Genomic DNA, 6205 nt, shown 5'->3' on the forward strand with positions numbered 1-6205 from the left:
CCCGCGATCACAACAAAGTCAGAATTTCATGTGAAATATGTTGTTTATTTCAACGAAACTTACATAATTATAAACAGTAAGGTATTTTCTTCTATATATCTGAAAATAACATGTTAATTTTCCCTAAATTTCTAGTTATATGTGAAAAACCGTGATTTTCACGGTTGACTGCGGCGTACAAGTTTTACCCCCTTGAAAAACACATTATCGTCGATTTCTAAATTATTAGATAATAAATAAACATTTTTGTAATTGTCACATTTAGAAAATAATGTTTGAAATTATTCTATATTTTTATAAAAATTATAAACCATCTCGTTAATGAGATATTAAAATATCTTTATATTCCCGGTACGGGGTTTCAGTCCGGGTCCGGGAACGGGGTACAAGATTTACCTACCACCATACGCAAGATAATTCGCAGATAAGCGTCTATAAAACAAAGTGATCTTAAATGCCCTCAAGACAATGTTAAATTAACTGGAAATCATTTAAACGAAATTTTTCATTTCAATAATTTTCTTTTGTAAGATGACTCGAGGCCAGTACGAAAATAGGACAGTGAAACTGAAACTTGTGTCATAACTGAACCTTCCCTTTTGAACAATATTGAGTAGACTATATATACTTTTCAATCTGTAATTATCTGAAGCAAAACAATATTTTCTACCTATATGTACCAGTTATCATGAATGATCTGTATCTTTGTTCAAATTTCGAAACACCGCTTAAGGGTTAAAACTTTTCTATCTATTTGTCAATTATCTTTGTAGCCGATAAATATTTACATAATTTTGTCTTCGGCATGCAATTAATATTATGTTTTTTACACATTTCTTTCTTTTTTTGTCAAGATATAATTCTATATCTTTGCCTACATAATTATAATGGTTATTATTATTATTTTGGTGGAAATATTATTAAATCCTACATATTGCTCCATCGATCTTGTTGTCAGTTAACTCATTCACCTCTGCAATTTCATAATGAACTATTCCAACCTCTGCATTGGAAGAGTCCAAATGTGTCTTCAGTGGTGAATGAGTTAAAGACAAATTTCAAATCATTGGTTCTCATACATATTTCTCTATCTTTAGTTCTTTACAATTTATTTTTGGTCGAAACATAATAATATATAATTTTTTTTTAATTTATCAAGACAGTTCTCTATCCTGTTGCTGATACACATTTCTAGTTCCATCTTTGTGAATTGATCGTAATTCTCTATACATGTATACAGTATCAATACATATTTGTCTACCTTCGTCAAAACATACAAAAATCGCTAATTGTCAATATACAATTTTCTTTGTTGCTTGCGTCCTTACTTGTTGTAAATATACATACAACATAATTCTAGATGCATAAACAAATTTATTTGGCTTCTTTTCAGTTCTCGCTTTTGTTCAAGAGGTTTGTTTATAAGTCACTCCTCAGTTCTGGAAGCTCTCCCCAAGGTTTGCTTTTATAATGTTTAAGTTTATGCTGTGCATTCTATTATTTCTATCTTATTCTATTTTAATAAAAGTGTAAACACTTTTAAAATAGACTTGATAAGCATTGGGAGAATCAGGAACTCCTATGTAATTATAGATCTGAGATATGTTAATGATCCAGGTAAGGCGTAAGAATTGTACCTGCTGCCCCCATTGCATGATCGTAAGAGGCAACTAAATTTGGGATCTTATCTTTTCTCTTCATTCTAAACAACTTTCTTCTTCCTAATGTCTCCCTTGAAAATGCCTCACTTTTGGCCTTTAGTTAGCGTTCACCCATGAGAGGAAGGCTTTGTGTTCTGTCCCCTGGTCGAGACATACCAGAGTCTGTAAAAATGGTAGTTTCTACTCCTGCTTAAGGCTCAATAATTTAGGAGCGAGACAACTGGTTCGCCCGTTGTTAGTATGATGTGACCGGGTGAGGTGGCCTGTTGGGTGTCTTCGGCAGTATGTTTTAGTGAGGTAGCACTATAAAGTCGGCATCAGTTCCGCGCTATCACAAGGAGACAAACATGAACATATCGCAGCCTCCCAAAACACATAGGCATAAACTACATGCATGCATCTTGCACACAGGGGAGGCCATCTTTAAATGACCATAGCTGTTGATAGGACGTTAAACAATACTAAACCAATCAAAACCAATGTCACATTTATCTATTGTTCAATATTTCAATGTTATGATTTGCATGAAGAGGATCTTAACCCCTTCACCACTGTACACCATAATGTACCTGTCCATATCAATGCATGGTAGAGTCTACTAAAGTTACATAGGGGTGAAAGGGTTAATAGATCCTGTATCAGTAAAATAAACTTAACTTAATAGTACAACAAAATAACAACAGAATATTAAGTATTTTATTGAAATGTATTTTTATTTTATAGACATTATAATACTCATATATTACTTCTTTTACTTTTCAAGTAAAAATGTGCATAGAGGCTCTTTTCCTAAATTTACAGACACTTGCTGAAGTACAAGACTTTGGCAACTTTTCAAAATAAACCTCTTTATCACAAACACTGTCTTTGATTACTCTGAATGGGAAACATGTAAAATATACATGATATTAATGCTGAGTTATTGATCCTCAAATATTCCACTGTAATAATAAGATTTCTTAATGTAGAAATCTTTTCTCTTTTGTGTAGAACTCTTTTCTGTAGAACTCTTTTCAGTAGAACTCTTTTGTGTAGAACTCTTTGCAAGAGGAGGTCATTTCTTTAGACAACATTTATCCTTAAGACAGTTTATATGCACCTTTTAACTTCCATGTTATCCAATGATAATGTTCTCTCTTTAAATCCCTACATGTGTAGAAGAAATATCTGGGATAAGTAAGATTGGTCCAGAATTAACGTAAGGAAAATAATTCTCTGTAAGTTTACGGGTGGATTACCTATTTTTTGCTAGGGAAAAGATTCAAAGACTCTTTCATGGTCAGGGCTGTAGAATAGGGAAATTCCACCCGAGGTGTTTTCAAATTTGGTAAAACCCCAGGATGAACTTTCCCTATCCTACACCCTTGGCATGGAAGAGATCACATCTTTATAACTTGTACGGTAACTATATCGTAAAAGGTTTTTATTTTCATCACGTCGCCTTTTCCGCATTGCGACATCGGAGAGTTCCAAATCTGTGACGTCACGTCAATGTCGAGCCATTATGACGTCACGTCACGTTAAATGGGGTGCAAGATATAAATTTCCTACACCCCTTTCTTACCCTGGACAGCTCTATCTTACACACAGGGAAATGAGAGAGCAATCTGTCTTTACCTAAGGAAAGGCATCTATCAAGCACCTTTATTCTGAAAATATCATCACTTCATATATATAATAGGACTGCTTCACCACTTTTGCAACATAACCATATCATAACAGGAAAACATTACTTTTTTTCACAAATCTTTCACCTAATTTCGCTACTTATTTAGGGTATATGATATCATACCCTGGAGAATCATCTCCTATTCAAAAGAGTTCTAATAATTTGGACTTTGTTAATTGAGAGATGTTACATTGGAAATACAGGATAATAAGTATTCTTAATAATTATAAAATAATGCTTATTAAAGGGAGATAACTCTCACACACAAATCACAGGATTTATAACAAAGCACACGCATCCTTAAAATTGAAGACAATTATGAAAGGGTGACTTGGAATATATAACACACTAACAAACATAGAATCTCCGATACATACAATACATGTACTTATACCCTTGCTTTCTGCCATATTCGTTCACATCATATTGATTTCACGGACTAAAGCTTGAATGACTTTAAAATTAATTGGAAAAAACAATACTTTAATGTATTTTTAAGTGATATACTAGTAACACACTGATGGGGATGAGACTTGCATATATACATAGGCTTTGCCTGCTACCAATACCCTTTACATTATTTTGTACAATTTCCTTAAATGAAAAAAATGTCAAATGTATACATATATGATCTGGTTTAAAGTCAATCATCCAAACACTAATGATCTTTTCACCCTTCATCCATAGAAATATAAACATACATTGACACATTCATGATATGTGTATCCAACCACCCGTGACTAAAAGGATCAGATTCGCTCACCGACACGCCACATTAAATCCTCTAGTACCTTATCATATGTACCAGTATTGTCAGTAGCATATATACATATATAACCTATCAATACCATATTTATGTAGCAATAAGCCCAGGAGGTTATCACATAATTTCTAAGTAGCTAGGGGGTGGGTTGGGGGAGAATGAAATAGTGTTTGTTACCATTTTTACTGAACTGCAATAGATATGGGTGGGCTTATTACCAGGCATGAGCTTATTGCCGGATTAATATGGTATGTATATATCATTGTATATATATGAATTACAAATTTCTAAGAAGCTAGGGGGTGGGGGTGGAGGGGGAGATGGGCTTAATAAACAAGTGAATAGTGTTTACAACCGTTCCTACTGAAATGCAATAGATATGCGTGGGCTTATTGACAGATAAGTATGGTATCCCACTAAAACACATTGTAGTGGGAATGATTTTCAATCAGAAATAATATATAGAGCATTATTAAATCATAAATTGTTTACCATTAAATTGTTAACAAATCATTCAAGTATCTATAAAATCATATTTGTTAAATTTAATAGCATCATTCATGTGTTAAATCACATTATTCATTGAATACTTTGATCTATCCTGTCATTCAATCAATCATTCAATTCCTTATCACATTTGTTCAGTCATTCAGAAACATTTAATCATTTTAATTTTGTATTTGATTTTGTATATATACGCACATAAAGACATATAATAGAACAATTCCAATTGTGACAGGGGAAATAAACACACATCATATGATCTGTTCATAAACGAGGAACGAAACTTAGACTTAAATAATAATGTAACTAAAGAAACGGTATACAATCACAAAAATTGTTATTATTATTACATGGCATTTTATAGCACCCTATCCTCAGCATTTCCACCATTTTTTAAGCAGATGGTTTTTACGACTCTCTGCTTTTAAAACTGGGGGTAAAGTGAAATTTTGGCAGATGAAAATATTTGAGATGAGAGAAGGAAGAAATCATGGTGGTATCTGTTTCTAGGAGTAGTAATACTTGCTATGTAATCTCAAGGAAGTTATACAATACCAAGGGTACTGCTGCATCACTTATAATCGCAACGAAGAGTTTCACTGTGAGCTTATTTTTGTTTACATAGCAAATTCTTTCATGTATAGAATATAAGGCAACCAAGATAAGTCTTTTCTGGCCTAGAACTAGAAGTACAGAGGATAGAAGCAGCCCTACTCAAACACATTTCTGTTGACTATCTTTAGTGCCTCCATGCAGGAGGTTGCACAGATGATTTTCCTTTTATGCGTCTGAATTGCCAAAAGGGTATTAAGATTTATAGCACCATGCCATGTGAAACCTACCGTACACGTGTAGAATGAGGCAGGTGGAGTAATAGGTCAGCAACAGGGGTTAACCTTTTCACCCCTAGGTAACTCTAGTGGACTCTACCATGCATTTAGTTGGTTGAGTCCATTAAAATCTACAGTGGTGAAAGGGTTAAGTATTCCACATTTTACTGCCTGAGGTGATCAAACCTACAACCTTACAGTCATAAGGTGAACACACTACCAACTATGCCATGTGGAAATCACATCAATACATTAGCATGACTGTGAATTGACTCCCATTGATTTCATTGAAATTCCCTTGACTAGATTTTACAGAGGACCTGAAGGCAACACAATGCTTTAATTTGGCTACAGAATATTTTACCTGAGATAATTAGGCAAAAATTAAAACGAGGCAAAACTAAAGTTAGAACATACACTGCATGACAAGACCCACTCTGGCTGGAGAATACAATACATACCAGTCCAACTGATTAAAAGTGAATACATTGTATAAACAAGAGGCCCAAGGGCCTTAGCGGTCACCTGAGTTATATCATAGATACTGGTAGCTTTATTTTATTGTTTAGATGTGATGTGGAAATCAGCATGTAAACTAAGTGAAATACAATACTTGTCATGTCATCAATGGATAAGAATTTGAAAATATTGGTAAATGTTCCCTTTGGGGCCCCGCTCTAGCCCCTGGGGATGGGGCAGGAATCCTAATTTTACAAAGTAAAACTCTCATTTACCCAAGATGATTCTGACTAAGTTTGAGCAATTTTCTGCTGAAAAT

The sequence above is a fragment of the Mizuhopecten yessoensis genome, unplaced genomic scaffold (genome assembly GCF_002113885.1).
Source record: "Mizuhopecten yessoensis strain PY_sf001 unplaced genomic scaffold, ASM211388v2 scaffold2805, whole genome shotgun sequence".
Taxonomy (NCBI): Eukaryota; Metazoa; Mollusca; class Bivalvia; order Pectinida; family Pectinidae; genus Mizuhopecten; species Mizuhopecten yessoensis.